At 35.2% G+C, this 27,879-nt stretch overlaps 1 pseudogene; it reads right to left on the reverse strand.

Annotated features, from left to right (window-relative positions):
• The window catches only part of LOC127904984 (uncharacterized), a 44,505-nt pseudogene extending 19,013 nt beyond the window's left edge, over nt 1–25,492 (reverse strand).
• Between the last annotated feature and the right edge of the window lie 2,387 nt (nt 25,493–27,879).

Raw genomic sequence — 27,879 nt, forward strand, 5'->3', positions numbered from 1 at the left:
CCACTCCAAATATGCCTCGAGATCGTTTTTACCTTGAAAAGAAGGTATTTTCAGTTTGATAGCATCCAAATCACCATCTAAATCAGCATGTCCCCCAACACTACAGAAATTTTCCCTTTGGCGGAATTGGCCCCTAGTTCTATTCCCACGATCCCTTCGGTTTCTAGGCTGCCGAAAACCTTCCCAATGGCCTATGGCCTCATCCTCAAAACCACCATCACCAATATCATCAACCGCCTCCGCAAAATCCTCATAATCAGCCCATCTTGGCCTTGCGACCCTACTGCCATTGTTTGCTTTCGGATCAGCCCCAAGCTTCCTCACATTTTGGGTGCTTGTACCAGCCTTGTTACCACGTTTCTCCACCCTATCAAGTCTGCACACACATTTCCCATCACAAAATTCATCCTCTCCATCATCTGTGTCATGGCTTGCATTTGGAACGTAAGTTCTCCCTCGGGATGGGGTGGTGTGTTGTTTTAAAATGACATGATAGTACCTGCAAAAATTGGTTAGTGGTAAAAAAAAAATTATCCTCACGTCGCTCGTGTTTCGCTCAAACACTCTTAATATCCTCACACCTCTCGTCTCACCTTCTTGCGGTTCTTGTGAAACTGAAACCAACACCAAATAGAACCAACTTGGCAGCGCAACCCAAATATATATATGACTCAAGAAGCAATAAAAACTAGAAAACAAGTAAAACAAAACTGCGATGATAGTCTCGCGAGTAGCAAGCGAGTCTATCCAAAATATGAACGAAACTGAAGACTCGAATAAAAACAGAAACAAAAAATATGCAAAATCATGAAACAACACCCAAATATGTTGGATATGATGAAAATAAACTGCGAGAAATGAAAACAACAGAAAGAAGCGAATTTCAAAAGTTGACGCAAAACAGACTTGTTTACGACGAGTTAAGTCCGAATCTGGAACCTAAAGTAAATGAATTCCAATTGAGTTAAAATGTCAGATATAGTGCGATATCAACCTAAATAGACAGAATATAAAGTTTGAGCAATTTACGACAAGGTTTGATATACTGTCGCAAAAACGTTATGAATCAGACCTGATTAGACCCGAATTTGAAACCCTACGAAAAAAATATCCAATTGACCCCAAATTTTATATGTGGTGCTATTAGGACCCCATTAATTAGATTATCAAATTTGAGCTAAGTCCGAGTTGATTTGATCCAATTTTCTCTTGTTTAGTTTTCTGCGGCAGAATCCAATAAACGTCTTTTTGAACAATTTTTTTTTTGCTTTTCTCTTTTCTCTTTTTTTTTTGTTTTTTATGCTACTAATATATTTTGAACAATAACAGAATGAAATAACAATTTTTTTTATATGCCGCAAATTCAAGGAGAAAAAGAAATTGGATACTAAGAAATTTTTGCGGAATCAACAAGAAACGAAAATTTCAAAAGGATATAACCTGATTAATGGAGCCAAGCTCTGATACCAAATGATGCGAACCTCATGATCACGTGGTCACGCAACCCACACGCAAAGACACCAATTCCCGGAAAGCCAAGTAAATCAGGTTTGATATGAGTGTGACACAAAAATAACTTGTATCTAGGCACCAGCACTATTGGAAATGGAGACCCCCACCCAACGAATATTGATTCGCGAACGAGAAGTATAAGGATGACGCCACGAAGACAGTTGTTCTTCGATAAGTCGTTTTCAGTTCTTTAGAGAACTAAGGAAGGGAGATTATCCCACCAACACACTATAAGTGCAGCAAAGAAGTTTATTGATCTAAAAACGGTTATGCCATTATTTATACTGACTCTAGACTTAAAGAAACCCTAATGGACCCCCCTTAGGTGGACTTATATGAAGCCCACTTACAATTGACCCAAATAAGTAATAATAACCCAAAAACTAAGAAGAAAATAATAAAAATAATAAAAATCCAAAAATTATCGTGCTAAATATGCTAGAATCAGATTTGTCACTCTTAAGAAGTCTTAAATAAACTAGAAAAAATCTGATTTGGAAAATTTGTGTTGCTACCCCCCTTGATGTCCTTGATTAGCTTGGATTTCCTTGTTTAACTTGGACAAATAAGAAAACAAATTTCCTCCTTTGTTGCTGATTTAATTACTTTCCTTCCTAAGTTAGGAAAAGCATTAAATAGTCCTCCCCTCTTTAGGAATAAGATATGGCCAACTTCCTTACTTAATTAGGAGAATAAATTGCTGACTTTTTATCCTTGTCGCATTAGGAAAAATAACAAGCCTAACAAGGCTGGTATTGGGCCGGACACATCAACCCCCTTGTTCCATACGAATTGGGCTCTTCTTGGACCTGAACTAGATGAATTATAGGCTGTCCTTCATGCTCCTTAAATGTCCCAGGCCTCTCTTGGTCCATTTTGCTCCATATGTTCTGAACAAGCCCATTCATTGCTTCTTTAAGCTTCTTTGCCCTAGCTCTTGTGATTGGCCCAATTGGCACCTCCAATGGGTCGTTGGCATGATTACGCTTGGTGTTGGGCTGATCCGCATCAACACAGGACAAGTACAACGTATTAACTCAGTTTTATTTTCCATTCAGGTCTATTGGGCATCTCTCTTCCTTTTACCTGGGCAAGTAATTAAAAATGTTGAGCAAATTATTAGATCCTTCCTTTGTTCAGGTTCAGATATGAGAACTATTGGGGCTAAAGTGGCATGGAATCATGTTTCTCTTCCAAAAAAGGAGGGGGGAGGGGGCTAGGAATCAAAAGGATAATAGAATGGAACAAGATTGCTTTGTTGAAACACATTTGGAATCTGTGCAATGACTCAAACAATCTGGTTTACTTGGATAAGATCCAATCTATTGCGAGGTAGAAATTTCTAGAAAATGAAGGCGCCAGAGAATTACACTTGGGCTTGGAGAAAGATCCTTAAGCATGGCCTAAGATGAAGTACACTACAGGAGGTGGAAAGGAAACTTCTCTATGGTTTGATCATTGGCATCCTCACAGCTCCTTCACGGATTTTTATGGCGAGGGATTCATCTACTATTCAGGTATCGGAAAGAACACGATGGTGAATGTGCTGGTTAGTAACTTAGAATGGAGAATTCCTACCACTCAAGCTATTGGCTGGTACCCCATTATAGATGCTATTCCTTCCAATTTTAATCCTAAGATACGGAAGAGGGACAAAATTTTGTGGTTAGATTCATCAAATCAGAGGTTCCCGGTCAAAGTAGCTTGGGAGCAACTTAGAATCTGTAATCAGATGGTTGTCCAACAAAAGCTCACAACTCAGGATAAACTACATCGGTTTGGTCTTCATGGTCCCAACTGGTGCTCACTTTGTCTCCTTAAGAATTAAGATCACAACCACTTGTTTTTTGAATGCTTTTATTCTGAAGCGATATGGTGGGATGTTTGTGACAGATGCGACTTTTCTAGAATGAGGAAAAGCTGGGATGAATGGATTAGATGGGTTACTATCACTTGGAACAAAACTTTCAGAAATTTTTCTCGTAAACTAGGTTTTGCAGCTAAGGTGTATTATGTTTGGCAAGAATGGAATGCAAGGATCTTTGTAGGTATGTCTAGAAATTTGAATTTGGTCTTTGATCAAATCGAAGGGATCATTACAAGCTCGATTTTATGAGAAACATTCCAGCAATAGATGAAAACATTAGGATCCAAAGAGCTTGGAAGGTGAATAACGTAGAATCTTAAACTAATGTTTGGTTGATTTTGTTGTTGTCTCTGGCTAGTCTAGCTACGTTTTGGTTTTCTGTTTTGTGGCCTTCTTGTGGCCATTTGTTGTTTTTAAGCTTTTTGTTTACGTTGTAAATCTGGGGTATGCCCCTTATAATTTTTGTACCTTCTTTTCTATCTTTTATACATATGTCAACTTACCCAAAAAAAAGCCAAAGAATTTACAAGATTGTGTATAGAAAAATAAAAAATATTTGCACGATAAAATAAAGTGATGCGAACCTCGTGATCACGTGGTTACGCAACCCACAATCAAGATTGAGATTTGATCCCGGAAAGCTGAAAAAGGTCTGATAGGAGTGTGACACAATAGAAACATGCCCCAAGGCACTAACACTATTGGAATTAAAACCCTTATATCTAATACCAAACAAATAACAAATATCTGTTTATAGTTTGTTATCTTATATCTAGCTACCCAAACCCTTTGTATGATTAGTTCGTGGTAGAAGTGAACATCGAATTAAAAACTCAAGAAAAAGATATTAAAATAATCCCAAATTTAATATATAGTGCAATCTCATCCCCACTAGACAGAATATGAAGTTTCAGTTGATTCTGAGGTGGTTTGCATATGGTTCACTAAGAGTTGTGTTTCTATGGCAAAATTGAATCAACCTTCAAATTTTGTCTATTTTTTTTTATGATAATGATATATGATTAGAGACAGTAACAAGATGAAATATTACATTTTCTGTTTGCTTACATGCTGCAGACACAAAGATGAAAGACGCAAACACTAAAAAACTTAAGGGAACACTAAGAAAACAAAAATAATAAAAGGATACGACCTCATTTCGGAGCTTAGGTCTGATGCGAACCTCGTGGTCATGCAACCCACAATCATTAGTGATCTTCTTTGGCATTGTTGAGTTCGTCTCATCGAGATTTTTATTATGGTACCAGTGGTGTTGTCATCAAAGCTTCAATATGTCTTTGGGGTCTTTTTTTATTTCTCTCACTCTCCTCTTTCCTCATAATTTGAGAAGAGAGAAAGAGAGAAGAAATAAGAAAAAAAGAAAGAGATCTCGGGGGCTAAACAAAACTACGATTACGAGTTCGCAAGTAGCAATGCAAATTCGTATGAATTGTGAACGAAACGAAGACTCAAAATATAACACAAGTGAATATTAGTGAAAACAATTACTTGACTCCTAAATAACCTAGCTATAATAGAAACAAAAATATTTGGACAAAAACAAACAGTAAGTATCACGTTTTGGAACTTGACACAAATCCGACCAGCTACGCAATTTTTACATAACATAATTGAAACCCAGATTAAATACTAAACAAACAACAAATATCTGTTTATAGTTTGTTATCTTATATCCAGCTACCCCAACCCCTTGTATGATTACTTCGTGGTAGAAGTGAACATCAAATTAAAAACTCAAGCAAAAGATATTAAAATAATCCCAAATTTAATATATAGTGTAAACTCATTCCCACTAGACAGAATATGAAGTTTCAGTTGATTCTAAGGTGGTTTGCATATGGTTCACTAAGAGTTGTGTTTCTGCGGCAAAATTGAATCAACCTTCAAATTTCGTATGTTTTTTTTATGCTATTGATATATGATTAGAGACAGTAACAAGATGAAATATTATCTTTTCTATTTGCTTACAAGCCGTAGACACAAAGATGAACAATGCAAACACTGAAAAACTTAAAGGAATACTAAGAAAACAAAAATAACAAAAGGATATGACCTTGTTTCAGATCCTAGGTTTGATGCGAACCTTGTGGCCATACAACCCAGAATCAATATTGAGATCTGATCCCGGAAGCCGAAATAGGTCTGATAGGAGTGTGACACAGTGAAAACCTCCCCCAGTGTGAACATTATTGGAATGAAGTCGCATGATGCAACGAAGCCAGTTAATCTTCAATAAGTCAGATTCAATTCGTTCAGGAACTGAAGAATACAAGAAGAACTCTTACACATTAAAATTGAAAAATTCAAAAGTATTATTCATCAATGGTTGCTGGAATTTAGGTTACATGTTTTTAAATAGTTCTTGAAAAAAATTAACACTAATGGATCATACTAAAAAGCCCATAACTTGATCCAAATAAGTCTTGGATCCTAGCTAAAAACAAACTAGTAATTAAGTATAAACAAGCCTTGCACTGTAGCTAACAAAATAAGGTCCAAACAAGCCTTGAATCCTAGCTGAAAATAAAATATTAATTAAGTCCAAACAAGCCTTACGTTGTAGCTAACAAAATAAAAATAAAGCTCATAATATTAAATCCTTGTTCTGCCATGAGAAGAAGAGAAGAAAAGAAAAAATTATAGAACTAATTCAAGATTTATTTATAGCTTTCCATGCAACCCATTAATCTTAGAAACTAAAGGAAAGGTTTCCCATGTTGTTTCCAAGTTGTAGTCGGATTCTGATCTCAAACTTGTGTGTTTTTCTTCCTTTGAAAGGAAAGTAATTGCTGGTATTAATTCCCTTCTTCTTCTTTTTTTGTCTCTTAGGATCCTTCTAATACTAGGAAACACAATTAAAGTTGTTGGAATAATCTCCTTGCATAATTAGGAAGCTTTGCTGCCAATTTATTTTTTAAGTCAGCTTGGATACTTTTTTTTTTTGTTGTGTTTTCTCCTCACCTGACAAGGAAATAAACAAAATAACAAATCCTAATACTTAAAAGGAATAATTAATGTCCCCTTGTATAATAGGAAGTCCAAAACTAATTAGAAATCCACAGAACACAAAAACATCATAAACATAAGACTGGCTGAAAATTTGGAAAATTAGCAGCCTTGTTGCAGAAACCTGATGGCCCAAATAAGGTTGGATTGGGCCCCTCTTGCACATAGATAAGATCTACTATTTGAAATCTGACTTTTTTGAAACCTTCAATGCCTTTGTCTTGAACTGAGTCATTGACCTATTTGAAATATGTAATGGGTCCTTGCTGGTGTTTGTGGGTTAATCCATTTCAATTACTGAAAGTTCTAAAACTTATAACAATAAGACATTAGATCTTATGTAACACAAAGCTAATTTTTTTTCTTGGAACTAGTTTTTTTGAATTTGAAAATTTGCTCTAAATGAATCAAAGTGTAAGCTTTATAATAAGATGTTAAGACTTGAAAGATAAATATCTATCTCTACTCAAACGTCTCTCTCATACATCCACATGTTTTTTTTATGCATCTCTTAAAATTATATCTAAGATGATGATGTATAAAGTATTTGTATTTTTTTATTCTAATAACTTTAATACATCCCTTATTTTTATTAATTTGTTACTAAAATACTGAAGTGATAATTAACTCTCGCTCAACTGGATCCAGATTAATATTATTTTAAAATATTTTATTTTAAAAAAATATTAACATATAAAGTATTTTCATTTTATAATTTTTTTTCCATGCATGTACTCTTACTAATTTTATTTTTCTATTCGAGTACTTATACCCATAAAACTTAACCTATCAATTACATAAAGTTATATGTACTTCATACAATTACCTTTTTGTTAAATGGGCTAGATGTTAGAAATTGATAGACATTGATGAAAAATATAAAGTACATTCACTTTATGATTTTTCTTAGATAAGTAACTCAGTCTATTATCATATATTTGAGAAAGTCTTAGGAAATAAATTTGTCGCCTCTTAATTTTCTTAAGGGACTAGAAAATTTCTTATTTTGAATGCTAAGAATCTCTCTCATTAAAGATCTTATTTGGCTGAATTTACCTTCCATATAAAGGAAAATAATTGCTGACTTTTAATCCTTGTAATATTATGAAATCTTAAAAAAAAAAAAGTTGCCATAGGGCCTGGACACATCAGGACCATGTTACACATGGATTAGACTCTTTTTGCACTTGGATTTTCATTGCATGCTCCCTTATAGATGTCGCTTGCTCTCCTGAGTACATCTTGGACCAAAAATGCTAAATAAGCCTATTCATTACTTCCTTATGCTTCTTTGCCCCAATCCTTGTAATTGCCTCATTTGACACCTCCAACACGTTAATGGCGTATGTAGTCATGATGTTGAGCTGATCCTCATCAAGTCTAAGGAGATGTCAATTTAAAAAGAAAACAAGTAAAATCAACCAATTTAAGCAAGGATTAAAACAGTATTATTAAATAAACAATACGTGGCGTTGTTATACCTGAGAATGATCTTTTAGATCGGGTCACAGGTTTCTAGCCGATATATTGATTTTGTGAAAAGAACAAATAAATAATAGTAAACAAATATAAACAGATTTCTGATGCGAATGAACAAGGCAAGACCAACAATGTCAGGATCCTTGATCAAACACAAAGCATACTTAAATGTACAGAAATATAAAATATAGTAAGAATGTAAATAATGTAAATAATGAAAATAGAATCTTACTTAAATTTGTAATGTAAATCAATACAGGAGATATTGGTTACAGAGGAGAATGGATATGGGTTACAGAGTAAAATCTTCTGAGGGGGAAAATGATAGTCTGCCCTCTAAGGATTGAGGAGTCCCTTTTTATAGACGAGTTGACGCGGAAGAGGCCAAAAACGTCTTTTGAAAAGCCTGGAGATTCCTTCAGAACCCATGTGGTATTGCTTTTTGGAAAGCCTGGAGATTCCTCCAGAACCTATGTGGTATTGCCTGCCATAATTAGGTGACGACAAAATAGAAATTGCCCATGTTTTTTGTGGGATTTTTGTTTGTTGTCAATGTCACCGACACTTGATTTGTCTGTTTGTAGCATCAAGTAATTTTTTGTTGAAAAAGACCTAAAACAAAATGGGCCTGAAACAAAGGGACTCAAAACAGTGGAGTCGAAAAGATATGGGATCGAAACAGATGAGCCTTAAAAGCCTGAAATACTCTTTTTTTTAATGTCTCTTGATAGGTGACAGAATGTCAAAGCAGTCATCTTCATTATCGTCTCCAAGGGAAATGGCAGGAGATGTCGAGTCAGATGAGCTGGATTGGGACAAGACTATTTTCGGGTCTTGGCTTTGTATAATGTCTTGTACTATTTGGAGGTATTCTTCCTCAGTTCTAGCAGAGGCAAGAAGAGCTGTCGTTTGAGCTTTCCAGGCTAGAAATTTTGATTGAGGATGATGATCAATAATAGGAGCTGTTTGATGTTTTTGTAACCATTCCGTAACAGCTTATTTGGAACTTTTAGATTCAGCTGTAAAGGAATTCCACCATTTGATTTTGAATTTGCGAACAAGTACTAGACGTCCATTTTAGAGATTATAATCATAGAACCATGAACATACCCATGGAACAAAAAACTTTGTACATAAAATGAGAAGGGAAGGAAACTTCCTTTTAGAAGGAGTTGGTTGAAAATTATTTTTGAAATGGAGGTAACCATTTTCGAAGTGTTTGAACTTAATAGAGTTGGTAATCTCAAGGATGGCGGCATAGTAGGATTATGGTTTGGCTAAATTCCAGGGTTTGTAATACCATTTTGGAGGGAAAATTTTTTAAGCAGCAATGGAAGGGTTTTCATGATAAAATCCTTCTTCGATAGTTAAAATATTTTGGAAATTAGTTTGGAAAATATATTTGGATTTGGTTTTTGGAAAACTGGTTTGTTGTAAAGAAAGGAGGGGTTGAAGCAGAAATGTGATACGATCCAGACAAGGTCAAATTCGGATTTTGATGTAAAATGTGTAACTATCCAGTTTTACGGCAACAGTTATAATTCTCAATCCGACTGTTGGATTAGGCTGAAATTTTACATGGAGTCTCTTGACATGTTTTACTACCATGGGTTCAAATTTCAGATCCATTGAAGTTCAGGAAGGCATCGCAAGACGGGTCAACAGAGGCTGTACGAATTTTGTTATTTGCTTTCATTTGACTTGTGGACTTCCTATTTGCCTAGGATTCTTTTCTTAAAAGGATGTGGCAGCTTATTTTGAGAATCTCCTAATTCTCCAAAGATCTTTAATGGGCTGCAACATAGTTTCCATATGTGGCAAGGATTCATAAATGTTTCAGAATCCTTTTCTTACAAGGATTCCTTATTCATCCTAACTACAAAAAGGAAAGAAGACTTCAGACTACATTCTACCTTCAGATCAGGTTTCCTAGTCTATTTGGGACTTCTTAATGGTGACAAATCTAATTCTAGCATATTTAGGATGGTAATTTTTGGATTTGTATTATTTGTATTATTTTCTTCTTAGTCTTTGGGTTATTATTACTTATTTGGGTCAATTGTAAGTGGGCATCATATAAGTCCACCTAAGGGGGGGTCCATTAGGGTTTATTTAAGTCTAGAGTTAGTATAAATAAAGGCATAACCAGACATGTAAGTTAGACAATTTAGATTAATAAAACTTCTTGTTTGCCGCACTTTGTGTGTGTGTGTTGGTGATATAATCTCTCTTCCATGGTTCTCTAAAGAACTGAAAAACGACTTATCGAAGAACAACTGTCTTCATGGCGTCATCCTTATACTTCTCGTTTGCGAATCAATATTCATTGGGTGGGGGTCTCCGTTTCCAATAGTGTTGGTGCCTAGGTACAAGTTATCTTTGTGTCACACTCCTATCAAACCTGATTTACTTGGCTTTCCGGGAATCAATGTCTTTGCGTGTGAGTTGCATGACCATGTGATCACGAGGTTCGCATCATTTGGTATCAGAGCTTGACTCCATTAATCAGGTTATATCCTTTTAAAAGTTTTCGTTTCTTGTTGTTTCCGCAAAAAAATTCCTTAGTGTCCAATTTCTTCTTTTCCTTGATTTTGCAGCATATAAAAAAAAAATTATTTATTTCATTTGGTTCCTGTCCAAAATATATCAGTAGCATAAACAAACAAAGAAAAAAGAAAACAAATGTCATTCAAAAAGACGTTTATTGGTTTCTGCCGCAGAAAACTAAACAAGGGAAAATTTGACCAAATCAACTCAAAATTAGCTCAAATTAGATAATCATATTACTGGAGTCCTAATCGCACCACATATTGATTTTGGGGTCAATTGGATATCGTTTGCTTTGGGTTTCAAATTCGGGTCTCATTAGGTCTGTTTCATAACGTTTTTGCGTCAGTATATCAAACCTTATCATAAATTGATCAAAATTTATATTCTATCTATTTGGGTTGATATCACACCATATCTGAAATTTTAACGTAATTAGACATCATTTACTTTAGGTTCCAGATTCGGACTTAACTCGTCGTAAACGAGTCTGTTTTGCGTCAACTTTTGAAATTCGCTTTCTTTCTGTTGTTTTCGTTTCTTGGAGTTTATTTTCATCATATCCAACATATTTGGGTGTTGTTTCATCATCTTACATATTTTTGTTTCTGTTTTTATTCGAGTCTTCAGTTTCGTTCATATTTCGGATAGACTCGCTTGCTACTCGCGAGACTATCATCACAGTTTTGTTTTGCTTATTTTCTGGTTTTTATTGCTTCTTGAGTCATATATATATATATATATATATATATATATATATTTGGATTGTGCTGCCAAGTTGGTTTTATTTGGTGTTGGTTTCAGTTTCACAAGAACCGTAAGAAGGTGAGACGAGAGGTGTGAGCGTGTGAGGATATTAAGAGTGTTTGAGCAAAACACGAGCGATGTGAGGATAGTTTTTTTTTACCACTAACCAATTTTTGGAGGTACTAAAATCGAGTTTATTGCTAACTTGCCAACACCAAAATCTATTAAAGATGTTAAATCATTCTTAGGACATGCTGGTGTTTACAGAAGGTTCATCAAAGATTTTTAGTGTAATATCTAAACCATTGTGTAACCTTCTAACAAAGGAAAATGTTTTTGAATGGACTGAACAATGTGAAAAAGCCTTTGTTAAACTTAAAAGCGTGCTTACTTCTGCTCCTGTCATTCAACCTCCTGATTGGTCATTGCCTTTTGAAATAATATGTGACGCTAGTGATTATGCCGTGGGTGCTGTCTTGGGACAAAGAAAAGATAAGAAACCTTATGTAATTTACAATGCAAGTAAAACTTTACATAGTGCTCAAATGAATTACACCACCACTGAAAAAGAATTACTTGCAGTAGTATTTGCATGTGAAAAATTCAGGTCTTATCTTGTTGGCTCATATGTTTTGTTTTTAGTGATCATGCAGCATTGAAATATCTTCTTTCTAAGAAAGATTCTAAGGCTAGATTGGTGCGGTGGATTTTGTTACTTCAAGAATTTGACATCACAATCAAAGACAAGAAAGGCACCGAAAATGCTGTCGCATATCATTTGTCAAGATTGACAACAGATTCAAGATCTGACATCACACCAATCGATGACTACTTTCCTGATGAATCTTTATTTTCTGTCTCTATAATGCCTTGGTTTGCTAATATTGTTAATTTTCTTGTTTCAGGACAATTGCCAGCTCATTGGAGTACCCAAGACAAAAGAAAGTTCTTGAACGAAGTGAAGAATTTTTATTGGGATGACCTTTATTTATTCAAATATTATCTTGACCAAATATTTCGAAGATGCATTTGTTGCGATGTCGCGGTCGCACAAATTAATTACCCTAGCTTCAAACACAACACACAAGATAGTATAGAGCAAGCAAGGGGTTGATCCCACGAGGAAGATTCAAGTCAGATTTTGCTAGATGATATGCAATTTGGGGGGGTTTGGACGTTATCTAGGTTAAAGCAAAAGAAAACAGAAAACTATCAAACAAAATTTAATAAAATCAGAAAATTATCAAGAGAACAAACCTTGGTTGCAAGCACACATCCACCTACAGAAAATCAGAATTGATCATGGAAACGAAACATTAATTTATATTCTGAATATTTATCTCTTCTTAACATTGGTGAGTTAACGGATCCACTGTATAACTAACCCTAACCATCAAACAACCATAGTGTCCGCACTAGTAATTTAATTCAATGGCAGCCTTAAGAACTAGATAAGTTGATTAATCAAGAAAACATAACTGTCCGCAGTCTATGTTTGATTTGATTGAATGTTCTCCCTAAGATTAATAACGTAGATCCGCCACAATTATTAAATTCAGTTGTTTCACAAGTTCATATACCACAACTCCGGTTTTGATATCAAACTTAGCAATAGATTGTCTACAATAATAACTTAGAGTCCGCTCTAGCAATTAAAATAAACAATCATAAGAAAAATAAGCATAGGAGAATAAACATATTCATCATATAAACTAAAAAGAAAAGGTAAAATAAATCTCACAGTTCTTGAAATCCAAAGGTTTTCGTGCCCTTGCAACCAAGAAAAAGTGTTTAGCCTTGCATGTTTGTTGAACAACTAATAAAAAAGAAGGAAGAATGCATAATTTCGAGTTTCTTAGAGGAGGGGGGCGTTTTTCTCCTCTTGGCTGGCTGCCCCCCTTCTCTTCTCTCATTCTTTTTATATCCTAGGAAACCCTAGTCTCTATTTTACAAAATAGTCCTCCCTTAAGTAGACTGTTTACATTTAAGTACTTTAATAACTATTTTCCTAAAAAAGGAGAAATAGCCTTGCATGAAATCTTCAAGCTTTGACTTAAAAGAGCTAAATTGCTGAAATAAAAACTTGGATATCGGTTTAGATGCTTCGGAATGTAATTTGAACTCGTTTCTTCACGAAACCTATTTGCTGGCAGAATTCAGTTGTCATCTTTGAAAAATCATATCTCCCTCATATGCATCGTTTTTGGCTGACATTTGGAGCGTTTATAGAACTTTGAGTCAGGAATCCAAAACAATTGAGTTTACATCAATTGGACTTCTGTAGCTCCAGATATTCAAGTCGGAATGACCGAAGGTCAACATTGGCTGATTGCGATATTTGACTTTGAAGGCTGCGATTTCCATTCTCTTCCTTATTTTATTTTCTTGCCTTAGATTTCCAGAAAGGTATGGATGTTATCTTTTTAATGCCACTGGAATCACTTCATTTCAACCTCTAGAGCTCGCGCTCTGCACAAAACATCGACTGAAGGTCAAATCTGCCAATTATCTCCAATTTACTCCTTTTTGCATCTTTCATCCAAAAGTGCCTTCAAAATATAAAACAAAGAATATCAAGGCATTTTATATATAAAACATAGGCAAAACACTAGTTAAATGTGTGTGAAACTATCGAATAATATGGTTGCATCAGCATTCCTGACAATGAGGTAAGTAGTGTCATTAAATTTTGTCATTCTGAGGCATGTGGGGGTCATTTCTCATCAAGAAAGACAACTGCAAAAATCTTACAAAGTGGATTTTACTAGCCTACCATGTTCAAGGACTCACATGCATTCTGCAAGACTTGTGAAAATTGTCAAAAGTTGGGATCTATTTCAAAACGTCACATGATGCCTTTAAATCTTATTCTTGTCATCGAAATCTTTGACTCTTGGGGTATAGATTTCATGGGTCCATTTCCTCTATCATTTGGTTTCTTGTACATATTAGTCGCAGTAGATTATGTTCCAAAATGGATAGAGGCAATTTCAAGTCGAAACAATGATCACAAAACAATGATAAAGTTTTTAAAAGAAAATATTTTGAGTCGATTTGGAATCCCTCGAGCCATGATAAGTGATGGTGGAACACATTTCTGCAACAAGCCATTTGAGTCTTTAATGAAGAAATATGAAATCACACACAAAGTTGCCACCCCTTATCACCCTAAGACGAGTAGACAGGTATAACTTCCTAATAGGGAGATCAAACAGATCTTGGAGAAAACAGTGAATCCTAATCCGAAAGACTGGTCTTTAAGACTTAATGATGCACTTTGGGCTTATCGAAGTGCTTATAAAACATCATTAGGTATGTCACCTTATAGACTAGTCTATGGAAAACCTTGTCACTTGCCTGTAGAACTTGAACATAAAGCTTATTGGGCTATTAAAGCTTTCAATGCAAACCATGATGATGCTAGTGAGCTGCGAAAATTACAAATAAATGAGCTTGAGGAAATAAAAAATGATGCATATGACAATTCAAGAATTCATAAAGCAAGAATCAAAGAGTTTCATGACAAGAAAATACTGAGAAAAACATTCAATATTGGTCAAAAAGTCTTGGTTTATAATTCTCGACTCCATTTATTTCCTGGAAAACTAAGATCAAGATGGAGAGGTCCTTTTATTGTGAAACATGTGTATCCATGTGGAGCCTGTGATATCGAGAATCCAAAGAATGACAATGTTTTCAAGGTAAATGGACATCGTTTAAAAGTTTATTTTGACAATTTTTCAGTTGAAAATGACTCTATTGAATTGAGTGATCCTGTATATAAAGATTGATTCTTTTTCTCACATTGTTTTGTGTTTTGTTTTGGTGTGAATTTTGTTTTGCTAGTCTCTCTCACCCCGGTCAAATGGCGGATAACGTTACTCCGTGACTTAAGTCGGTTCTTTCAGTTTCCCATAATTACTGATATCTGTATTTATATTTGTGCAATTCTTTGCTCTTTCTCCCTTCTTTGAATCTCTTCTCCAATTCTCATTTGAAAATGGACACCACTCTTGAAAAATTGAAAAAGTATTTTCCCGCTTTGCCTCCAAATACGATTGCAAAAATTTACCGTGCTAGGTGTGCAAGATTGATGTTGTTAATGAATCGTGGAATTCCTGAAGATATTTGCTAGCTAATTGAAGCAAAGGTCTGATTATCAGGTGAGTCCTCTAATTCTTTCATTTCATACATGCCTGGGACAAGTAAAAGCACTTTTGCAAAGAAACGTCGTGCAAAATGACTGAAAGTCTGTCACAGATGTGCTAGATGGACTTGTAATGCAACATGTCATTCTTTAGGAATGATATCTGTAAACTGTGAAGATAAAATACAATTCATTAAGGATGGCCTGAGTAAGGGGTCTTTAGATAATCTTCTATTGACTCTTGAGACGCATCCTAATGGAGATGTGCATCGTGCAATTCATGATTTATGGCCACAAATCCATAAAGAACATGCTCGACATAGTCTTGGGAATCTGACTAAAAAAGACCTTGTCATCCAGTTTTTAAGAAAACTGGATGGGAAGCCTATCTCCGACCCATATAGGGCGTTTAAGCTGTTCTTGGATGTAAAACCAAGGGAAGATGTGAGCCACAATCACAACTACTAGTATATACACATGCTTTTTCAAAATAAATAAATAAATAAAGAGAGAGAGAGAGAGTGAGACTCCAGCTGGCCTACATGTAGGTGGTATGATTGCATTTTCAATTTCTCATCTATAAAATCTTCTCTTCCTTCCCTTGATTTCTACTCAACCCATACATTTAACAAATATAGAAGTGTGTAGAAATGACAGGTTCCTCAAGTCATCACATAAGAAATATTTGTGTTTTCGGTGGATCTAGTCCTGGGAAAGAAAAGGAGTTTTTAGAATCAGCAAATTATCTTGTGAGGAGGTACTAGCTGAGAGAAAGATTCATTTAGTGTATGGAAGAGGCAGCCCCAATGGGGGGGGTGTCAATAGCTGCATTTTTAGGAGGTAGTCAGGTTTTGGGGGTCGTCCCCAAAGTTTTAGCAAAAGGGGACATCATTGGCAAAACAATTGGAGAGGAACTACAGGTCCCCACAATGTCTAATCGACTGAATGCAATGTTTAACCATGCTGATGCCTTCATTGCTTTACCAGGTGGTCTATTAAATGTTAATGGTTTTTATGATAATTTGTTATCTTTTCTTGATCAAGCTGTGGAACAGAAATTTCTAACATCTTCAGCACGACAAATCATAATCTCTATGCTATTGCTGAACAATTGATTGACAAACTACAATCTTTCATCCCTGTAATTGATCCCTCCATGAGTCGCATAAATTGATCAACTAAGAAAAGTCGTAAAAAGCTTAGATTGGATTTGAGCCTTCGTTTGTGAATCCTTGTGTCTTTTGGTTTTATTAATAGCATATTATTTTGTTTTGTTATTTCTTATATTTGTTTAAGTGTCTTTCAGGTTTGTCAGTGTTCGCTGTTTCAGGTGATGTCTTCTATACTCTATCTTTCTACCTTATGACATTGAGGACAATGTCTCGTTCTGGTTGGGGGGAGAGGGTAGTAGTTGACATAAAAAAAATTAACTTACTAACTGTTTTTACTATTATTAAAACCATTTGACAAAACTGTTATTAGGATGACAGAGTAAGGAGGAATTTTATTGACTTTTGAGACGCATCTTAGTAAATATTCTTATCAAGGTCTATCAGAATACTTCTTGAAATATTGAGGTTTACAAACTCTCGCATTATTATCACTTGATTCTGCTCATATACTCATTTAACAAATATTCTAAAACCTTCATTTTCACACACACACACTTTAACATATGATTGTGGGTTGCACATTGGATTATTACATTATTTATGTTCTTTTGTTAAAGGTAACAACTAAGGGAAAGGATCGTATATACTTTGCAAAAAAAAAAAAACAAACAAAAAAATGATGATAATAAAAACGTAGATAAGTTTGGTTTCGTATCCTCCCTAACCTAAGCAATTAAGCCCGAAGGGGTGTTTTAACACCTAATACCCTAAAGTCAACTGACTTGGGAGCTATTGGCCCAACGCTTGTTACATGGGTGGAGGAGAAAAGATTAAGGGAATCAAACATTGCACTATCTACGTATCACTATCTGCAACCCGAGTTACTAAGCTCGTAGGGGTGTCTTAACACCTAATGCCCTAAGACCAACTGGTCTGGGTGTCATTAGCCAAAAGCTCGTTACATAGGTTAAAGATGTATTGTGTTTTAAGTTATATGTATATATTAAAAAAAAGAAAAAAAAAAGAAAGAAAGAAGAAAAAGATAATAATCCCAACCCAAGGAAGTTAACCTTAAACATTAGAACAAAAATTTTGTTTTCTTCCAAGTGAAGCTCCATAACTATGTGTTGATATATTAAGTACAAAAGGAAGGTTTATTAATATCTTGTTTAAGAGGTATTGAGCAGATATATAAATTTAATGAGAGTTTGTTTATCTAGATAGATTAATGGAAGTTGAATGATGAATGCCTTGCTTTGTGGAATGTGCAAATTCTTTTTCTATTTTAACGCTTTGATTACTAGGGACTAGTAATAATCTGGTTGGGGGGGTGATTAGTACTTAAAAGAGCATTTTTATCAAGGTTTTATATCATCATTTTACACTTGAAGTATCAATAACTCCTTAACTAAATCATGTTTTATAATAACGAGTCTGATACCATAAGATACCTTTAATTTATGGTAAATGTTCATCTTAAATGTAGGCCTATCACATAAATGAAAGGATTGATTGATGAGTTTAAGTACTAAAATTGAAAGGGCAAAGAGAGGGCCAAACTTAGAAAAGAGATGGTGGTTCAGTCCAAACTGGAACACTGTTCGGTCATCGGGTCATATCTAGAGCTGTAGATCTTGAATTTAGGTCTGCTTTATATGGATGAAAAGCTAAGACATAGGCCTAAAACTTTCATGCGGAGTCCAAGATTTAAAAAGGTCGTTTTCAAGTCCAAATTGTAGCAACAACGGAGAAGTCCGAATCTATCCTGCTGCCCAGACACTGTTCAGTGTTCAGCCCATATCTTGAGTTCTAGAAGTCCAAATGACCTTAATGTTTTTTTGTTGGAAAGCTGAGACAATTTCCTAGAACTTTCATGATTCAAGTCTGTTCGAATTCTGACGTTAGCAATGACGTTTTGTTCAGACAAGAAGATAAGAATTGTCACCAAGTCAAGAGTTGGCCACCCACTCAACAATTAGTCATCAAATCAATAGTTCCAAAATTTGGCCTATAAAAGGAAGCATTTGCCATGCATTTAGGGGCTCGGTTGTTCAGATCAAGATCTTGCTCTTGCTCTCTCTCTCTCTCTCTCTCTCTCCATAGGCCATTTTATATCCTATGATTGTTTATTTTAATTGCTAGAGCGGACTCTAAGTTATTATTGTAGACAATCTATTGCTAAGTTTGATATCAAAACCGGAGTTGTGGTATATGAACCTGTGAAGCAACTGAGTTTAATAATTGTGGCGGGTCGACGTTATTAATCTTAGGGAGAACATTCAATCAAATCAAACATAGACTGCGGACAATTATGTTTTCTTGATTAATCAACTTATCTAGTTCTTAAGGCTGCCATTGAATTAAATTACTAGTGCGGACACTGTGGTTGTTTGATGGTTAGGGTTAGTTATACGGCGGATCCGTTAACTGACCAATGTTAAGAAGAGATAAATATTCAGAATATAAATTGATGTGTCGTTTCCATGATCAGTTCTGATTTCTGTAGGTGGATGTGTGCTTGTAACCAAGGTTTGTTCTCTCGGTAATTTTCTGATTTTATTTAATTTTGCTTGATAGTTTTCTATTTTCTTTTGCTTTAGCCTCCTAGATAATGTCCAAACCCCCCTGAAATTGTATATCATCTAGCATAAAAATCTTACTTGAACCTTCCTTGTGGGATCAACCCCTTGCTTGCTCTATACTATCTTGTGTGTTGTGTTTTAAACTAGGGTAATTAATTTGTGCGACCGTGACATCGCAACATGAGTTGAAATTAAACCAAACAAGCTCTGAAACTAGCACCTAAGGCAAGATTCAACGGATGAATCTGCGTAAAACCTAGGAAAGCTACCCAGAAATGCCTAGGGACAAAATGCCACCAAAATGGCCCTTTTTTGGCCTCTAAAGTGTGTCCTCTTTATCCCCATAAACCACACTATTGGTTATGAATGTAATTATGGCCAAAGAAACAACAAAACAACCTTAAAACTCAAAAAGTGCATTGATTTTCAATCCTAGAAGCTACCAACTCAAAATAGAAATCAATCTTCAATAAAATGAGCTTCAAAATATGATCATTTTCACTTTATAAGGTCAGACCAGCTGGCTAGCAAGGGATATCCTTTCTGATATGATCTGGGAAATGAAAAAACAATCAGATTCGGATTCTGACGTAAAATGCGCAAGTGTCCAGTTTTACGACAACAGTCATAATTCTCAATCCGATAATTGGATTGACCTGAAATTTTAGCCCACGGTAGGAAAACTTGGGAGGAGATGTCATGTAAAATTGCAGTCTGATCCAATTGTTAGATTGAGAATTATAACTCGTGTCGTAAAACTGGACACTTGCGCATTTTACGTCAGAATCCGAATCTGATTGTTTTTTCATTTCCCGGATCATATCACTTTCATTAACATGAATTGCCACTGCTCCTTTGATTCCACCTTTGGCATCCATTAAACCACGATTCCATGTAATGAAATGACAGAAAAACAATCAAGAGTATATCAAGGCATGCAAGACTTCGTATTCAACATAAGAAAAGTATCTAGCAGGCGTCATGGACTCCACTTTCAAGGTTTAAATGTGTATACCTTCTTAACTTTGAAACTCCGAATCTGAATCGATTCTTGGTATTACATGCCTCTCTTCTCGTTTTCAAACCTCCCTAGACCAAAGCTGAAGCTTCCAAATCTTTTTGGATAGGACCCTTGCACCTTAACCTAAGTTTCTTTCTTCTTCTCTCCTTTTTCTTTACTTTCCCATGATTCCCTCTGTTTTCTCTCCCTCTCTTTGTGTAGTGTTAGATGTTGTTTCCCCTGTAAAGAAATAGTAGAGCAATGATAGAGTACTTTATTTGACAAATGTGATTGCCTGTTATTTTGTAAATGGAATACACTAGCTTCAACTACACAATCTCGAAGAATTTCATTACATTGTTGTCTATAGTTATGTTATTTGTTGATTTCTGCAAATGTAATTGCCTATTATTTTAGCCCTTGTCAACATTCAATCCGTTATTTATATAGTTTATTTGTCATCAATTTTTATTAAGCAATGGATGAGTTTGACACACATGATAAAGCTTGTTGGAGCAAGGCACTGTTGCACATGTTTTGTGACATTTGCATTAAGGCTATTGAGAGAGGCATGAGACCAAACACCCATTTCAGTAAAGCTGGCTAGAAATTTGCCATACAGTCATTCAAAGAGCAAACAAGACTTTCATTAACAAAAGCTCAGCTTAAAAACAAATGAAATGGGATTAAAAGGACCAGAGGGTGTGGAAAAAATTAATAAATGAAACTGCAGTTGGTTGGAGTGCTGAACTTGGGACCATCTCGACAACTGATGAATGGTGGAAAAAAAAAATTCAAGTTAGTTTTCTTTATCAATAGCCTTACAAAAATTTTAATTGTCTTGTTGCATTATTTATTAATCTGCTAGCATTGCCAACTACATCTAACTTTCATTACACAGTAAATGAGAGGAGCAAAGAAGTTCAGGCATGTTGGCATGGAGCCCTCGTTGTCTGCTAAGTACGACATCATGTTTAGTAACATAGTGGTCACGGGACAATATGCTTGGACTCCCTCACAAGGACTGTTATCAAATGAAGATAATAGGCCTGCTGGAATGAGAAATACAACCAATGAGTAAACTAATATAGAAGAAGAAAGTGGCGACTCTGAAGAGGATGAAATCCATGATTTCATACATGATGCTAGTAATATGGTTGGTAGAGCAATGTAGCAAACCGTAGCAACAACCACAGTAGTGCAAAGAGAAAAGGTGCATATCATATTGCACCCTTAATGCTAGAAAAAAAAAAGAGGAGAACTAGAATGGGAGCACAATTATTCGCACATCTGGATCAACTTGTTGAGTCTGTCTCCATGACCAGAGAGAGCTCAACTTGTAGAGATAAAAAAAGGATGTAGCATTGAAGTGGTAATGGAAGAACTGCATTCAATTGATGGAGTTAACTTTGGTGCTGCATTGCATACCTTTGCCACTGAATTCTTTTGTGCGAGAAGCAATGTGTTCTATTGATAGAAAAATATCATGGCTGAAAAAAATGTTTGAACAAGGAAGAAAACCTTAGATGGATAAGGTCAAGTGTTAACTTATTAACCTATTCATGTCATTTGATTTATGTTGAATATTATAATCCAGTAACATTTTCAATTGAACTTATCTTTTCCATTGTTATTTTAGACTTTTTGTGCTGCAATTATTGCTGGAAATATGTGAAGTTGGCTACTAATTTGTGTATTTCTATTACCAAGTAGTTGGAACACCATTACCATGTATGTTTTCACATTATGTTTCACTGAATTGTTATACTAACTTGGGACTTTAAATGTTTGGTTACTTGTTAGAAGATTTTGGTTTCATACATGGAAACCAAAATTTCAGTTAGCATTATTAGAATTTGAATATATGGATACTTAACTTTTAATGTTAGGTTTAGGTTATTAAAATCAAAATTTTCAGTTGGTGTGAGACTTTGAATGTTTGGTTACTTGCTTTTGAATGATTGGTTTCATACATGGAAACCGAAATTTCAGTTGGTGTGAGACTGTTTTGGAATGTTAGTTGCTTATTATTTTGAAAGTTAGTTTCATTCTTGTTATTGGTATATAAAGAACCAAAATTTCAGAAGGCAAAACTGAAATTTCAGATGATGTTTCAACTGTTTTGGAATGTTTGTTGCCTATTATTTTGAATGTTAGTTACATTCTTGTTATTGGTATATAAATATAAATAACCAAAATTTCAGAAGGCAAACTTCATGTCGTATTGTATCCTGCTAAAGAAGAAACCGAAAGTTATAGCATTGATAAAACTGGCGTGTTGGTTTTTCATTGTTGGTATTTATAATATGTAAGTTTCTTTTCATTCAGTATGATTGTAGCATATTACTTTCAATGTGATGAACTTTATTATAAACAAAATGCATTCTTAGCTTCATAAACATCTTTTCATTTCCATAATTGTGAGTACAATGTTTTGTATTTGTAAGGAACAAGTTAATAACAGGTTTATAAAACTGAAATTTCATATTAGTATATAAAAGTTGTTTCAATTTGAATATCTTTAAGATAATACAAATGCACATTTCATAGAACATCTTTAATTTATGTAACAATTACTTTGAATGTATATTCTCATTAAACATAAAAAATTCTATGTCATAATAGTTAAGGATTCGCAATGGTTTGAAGCACTTTTTGAAGGGGAGGTATGATGATGTAATGAATAACGTAGCCGATTATGTTAATTTTGGTCATTATGCTGATAACGATGGAGATTCCAGTGGCGATGACAGTTCTAATAATAACAACAACGATGACAATGATTCAAACGAAGAAGGTGAGTTGTTTTGGAAAAAGGGAGTCTAATCGTCAAAAATTGGTTCTATGCATAGCAGGTGCCCTCACATTATATTATAATACTTAATATATATAAGGAACCCTGTATGGATTCGTACAACACTAGAATGCGATGGTTGACTGAAATATTACATGGACATTGGACACGCTGTGTAAACATGTTTAGCGATGCGACGACATTTCAAAGTCTTTGCTTTCAACTTGAAAACCAATATAGGTTAAAAGCATCTAGAAGAATGTGTGTTTTTGAAAAAGTTAGAATGTTTCTTTATACAATAGCATTGGGTGCTTCCAACAGGGAAGTTCAAGAGAGATTTTAATATTCAGCAGAAACTAATAGTAGGTACTTTAATGTTCTTAAATCAGTTTGTTCGCTCGCTACATATTTAATACAAGTTGCAGATCTCGAGTTTGTAAGCATACCGCGTGAAATTCTGAACAATCTAAGGTATATGCCTCATTTCAAGGTAATGATATTACTGGTATTTACTGATGATGCTTTGAATTAAATAACTTTGTAAAATTTATTTTGTAGTCAGCTAACATTGATGCTGGTTGCTAGTTTCTCTTATGTTAATTGTGTAGGAGTTATCGATGGTACACATATGCACTCGTGTGTTCTTCAGAAAATTAAATTCCATTTATTGGAAGAAAAGGTGTGCGAACTCAAAATGTTATGGCTTCATGTAGCCTTGACTTGTAATTCATATTTGTTTTGGCGGACTGGGAAGGTAATGCACACGATACACGAATTTTTCTCAAGGCAATTGACAATCCACATAAAAAATTCCCTAAGCCACTAGAAGGTAGTAACATGTGTGTGTGTGTGTGTTAATGTTAATTTTCTTTTCATAATTTTCATTTTTATCTCATTATATGTTTTTACAAGGAAATACTACTTGGTTGATTCAGGATATCCTAATAAATATAGATTTTTAGGTCCATATAGAAGTCAGAGATATCATTTGCAAGAATTTTGAAGGCCCACAAGTACAAACTCGTGAAGAAATTTTCAACCGTGTCCACTCTTCATTACATTGTGTGATAGAATGTACATTTGGAGTTTGGAAAAAAAAGATGGCGTATCTTACAAAATATGTCATCGTTTAATTACAAGGCGCAAGTTCAAATTGTTATTGCATCCATGGTAATTCATAATTACATTAGAAGAACTTCTTTGCAAGATGTGACATTTATGGAGTTTGATCGTTATCTCGATTATGTTCCCGATGATTTTTTAACTGATATGACTCCACATTCACAAGTCCAAAGAAACTACAGGCCTTTGCGTATGGATTACGTACATGATGGGATTGCAACAAGTTTAATAACACAATTATAAAATATTGCTCTACTATGTTTAGGTCTCATTTACAATGTTTTATTGGTTGTAAAATTAATTTTTATGTAATTGGAAATTAAGATTATGAATAAAGTCCTTTTAGGTAATTATACCATAATATGAAATTGAATCACAATTTTTTACCAAACACTTTTGACATGCTTTTCATATTATGAAGTTCAACCACACTTGAAACCAAACATATATTTCAACCTCACCAACCACAATAAAACGTGCTTTTTAAAAAATTGTTTTTATTACACCTCAACCACAAAAGCTACCACAATAACAAACGCCCTCTAATTGAGTCCTTCAAATGACTTCTAAAAGTTGATTTCCCTTGCGATTAAACCCTCAATTAAATAATTAAACCTTTGAAAATTCCAATTAGGTCTTTAAACATAAAAAATAAACATTTTTACTAATTGGCTTTGTCAATTAAAACCTTGGATTGCTATTTCAGCCTATCAACTGCACTTGGCATTCGGTCTTCCATCATTGGGCTCGGGCATTCCTTTTAGGTTTGGTTCAGGTGTATTTAGTTTTATTTATTTATTTATTATAAAATGGATAGCAACAAATGCCCCCTCTTTATATGTTCTTCTTGGGTTACTTTCAGTTTGGTTTTTTGAAAGGTAGGTGGGCCAGCTTACTAGAAAGAGTTGGGAAAGCTGATATTAGGTATTTTAGGAGGCTAGGCTTGGTAGCTTTGGCTGTGATAACTATGGGCTTGGAAATCCTTCTTACCCCTTATACCTTTTTATATTGTTTACTTCGGCATCCTTCCTTCTCCCAGCAAATCCTTTCTTCTCGATAGGTTTTGATATTCTGTCGGCTCTTACCCTTTGCTCTATCCTTTCATCTATAACAATGCCATCATAAAAATGTCGAGTAGAGCTTCCTATCAAGTACTTATAGGATGGAGATTTGAAAGTGTTGGTGAACAAAGTCACCATTTCTTTCTCCAACAAAGGCGGATGCACATGCAACACCTTGTTCTTCCACCTATGAGCATATTCCCTTACTATCTCATTATTGCCTTTCTCCATTACTATCAAACTTGTTCGATCCGAAGCCATTTCAATATTGAATTTGTATTGCCTTAGGAAAGCATCCGTGAGATCGCTCCATTTCTTAACCCTGGTATTATCTAAAGTCATAAACCAGCTTAGTGCGAAACCAGTCAAGTTATCCTGGAGGAAGTGGATAAGCAACTTGTCGTCATGTATGACCTCTGCTATTTTGTTGCAATATGACTTTAGGTGTGTATTAGGGCATTCCAACATTGTGTACTTGACAAACTCTAGCACCATAAACTTTTTGGGTACCAAGCATATCTCAACTCCTCTAACTAGGTTATAGATGGTTGAACCTCTTTACAACCCCTCAACCTTTCTTCCCAGGCAACCCACTTATCTTGTTCAGGGTGACCAGAAGTTTTATTCCTATAGGATTCTCCTATAGTCAGGTTTACGGTGACTAGCATTTGAGCGCATGTAGTTGGGCGAGCCATCAGAATGCTTGTTGTTCCTTGTGGTCTGGCAGCGAGATTTGCTTTTAAATTTTACGGGTCAATGGTAACTAGGGTTACCAGTGGTGGTAGCAGAGTTTGTTGTTGACTGGATGTCCCTTCCCCTAACTGTGCTTGCAAGTGTTGCTCGAGTAAACTAGTAATCCAAGCCATGTTATTTTTGACGTCGTCCATTTTTTTCTGGTAGTGAGCCCTTTCTTCAATTTCCATATTTTTGCAAAGCCTTGTATTGTAGATATTAGCAAAGGGACCTATATTTTGAATGCTTGTTTGGCATATTCAAAGATTCCTGAATACAAATGCATCTTTGAATGTGGGTTAGACAAATTTCTAGATTAATATATGGCCGCCATTTAGGCGAGATTTTCAATCCTTTTGTAACTGTTGATGGAAATTGGCGTGAGCTGATGCTTAATAAATTTATACTCATCAATACAATATGTTGTTCAAAAGGTTAGGTTTAAGCCCTTTTCATTAATATTTAATAACTTTTACATTCATTCATCATCTAATAATACAGGGGGAAAGGCAAAGCCTTTATTTCCGGTATCTTTAAGAAAAGCATGAGTCTCAGTTATACTTTGCTGATATCGATGAAGATCTCTCCCCACTTGCCGAGCATTGAGACAGATCCTTCTGGCATAAACGGAAGCTCGTTCGATCTACTCGTCCGATCTACTCGTCCGTGTTGCTTATCTTTTCTAAGAGCAACGAGTTGCTTATGTTCAGTTGATTGTTGTCGGTATCAATCATCTTATTGTGGTTGATGAAGATCAACCCAATACCAAGCTTAATCATGCCAAAGACCCATTGAAGGTGTCAAGTGGGCCAATTACAAGAGCCATGCAAAGAAGTTTAAAGAGGCATTGAATGATCTTGTTCAGAACATATGGAGCAAGATTGGTCTAAAGGAGCCAATTCATCTAATCCAAGTCTAAAAAAGAGCCCAATTCGTGTGGATCAAAGGGTTCCTAATCGTCCAGCCTATAGAAGCAATCTTGAGGAGACAAAGGAGCTTCGAAGGCAAGTAAATGAGTTGATGATTAAGGGATACATTCATGAGAGTATGAGCCCTTGTACTGTACCAGTGTTACTTGTGCCAAAAAATGATGAAACTTGGAGGATGTGTGTTAGTTGTCGCATCATCAATAACATAACAATAAAGTATCGACATTGATGCGAACTTCATGATCACGTGGTCACGCAACCCACAATCAAGATTGAGATCTGATCCAGAAAGCCGAAATAGGTCTGATAGGAGTGTGACACAATGAAAACCTACCCTAAGACACCAACACTATTGAAATGAGTATAATGACGCCATGAAGCCAGTTAATCTTCGATAAGTCAGATTCAGTTTGTTCAAGAACTGAAGAATGCAAGAATCACTCTCACACGCTAAAACTAAAAAATTCAGAAGTAATATTCATCAGTAGCTGCCGAAATTTTGGTTATATGAGTTTAAATAGTTCTTGAAAAATTAACCCTGATGGACCTCTTATGTGGACTTACATGAGGTCCACTCAAAACTGACCAAAAAACCCTAAACTGAAAAGCCCATAACTTGATCCAAACAAGCCTGGATCCTAGCTGAAAACAAAGTATTAATTATGCCCAAACAAGCCTTGGGTAGCTAACAAAATAAAATAAAGCCCCTAATATTAAATCCATGTTCTGCCATGAGAAGAAGAGAAGGAAATAAAATATTACAGAACTGATTCAAGGCTTATTTATAGCCTTACATTCAGCCTATTAATCTTAGAAACAAAAGGAAAAGGTAACCACCCATGTTGTTTCCAAATTGTAGTATGATTCTTTTGTTTCCTTTGCTGTCCTCACCTCATGGCCCAAATAAGATTGTATTGGGCCGCTCTTTCACATGGATAAGATGTACTAGGGCCTCCTCTTGATACTCTAATGGACCTTTCAATTCTGACTTGGTCGAAACCTTCAAAACCAATGCATTCAATGCCTTTGTTTTAGTCCGAGTCATTGGACCATTTGGAACATGTAATGGGTCCTTGCTGATGTTTCTAGGCTGGTCCACATCAGACATACTATCCCTAGGCTTGATGACATGTTGAATGAATTGTATGGAGCATGTATTTTCTCTAAAATTAACTTAAAAAGTCGGTACTATCAGAGAATAAGATGAAATAAGGTGATGAA

The sequence above is a fragment of the Populus trichocarpa genome, chromosome 2 (genome assembly GCF_000002775.5).
Source record: "Populus trichocarpa isolate Nisqually-1 chromosome 2, P.trichocarpa_v4.1, whole genome shotgun sequence".
Classification (NCBI taxonomy): domain Eukaryota; kingdom Viridiplantae; phylum Streptophyta; class Magnoliopsida; order Malpighiales; family Salicaceae; genus Populus; species Populus trichocarpa.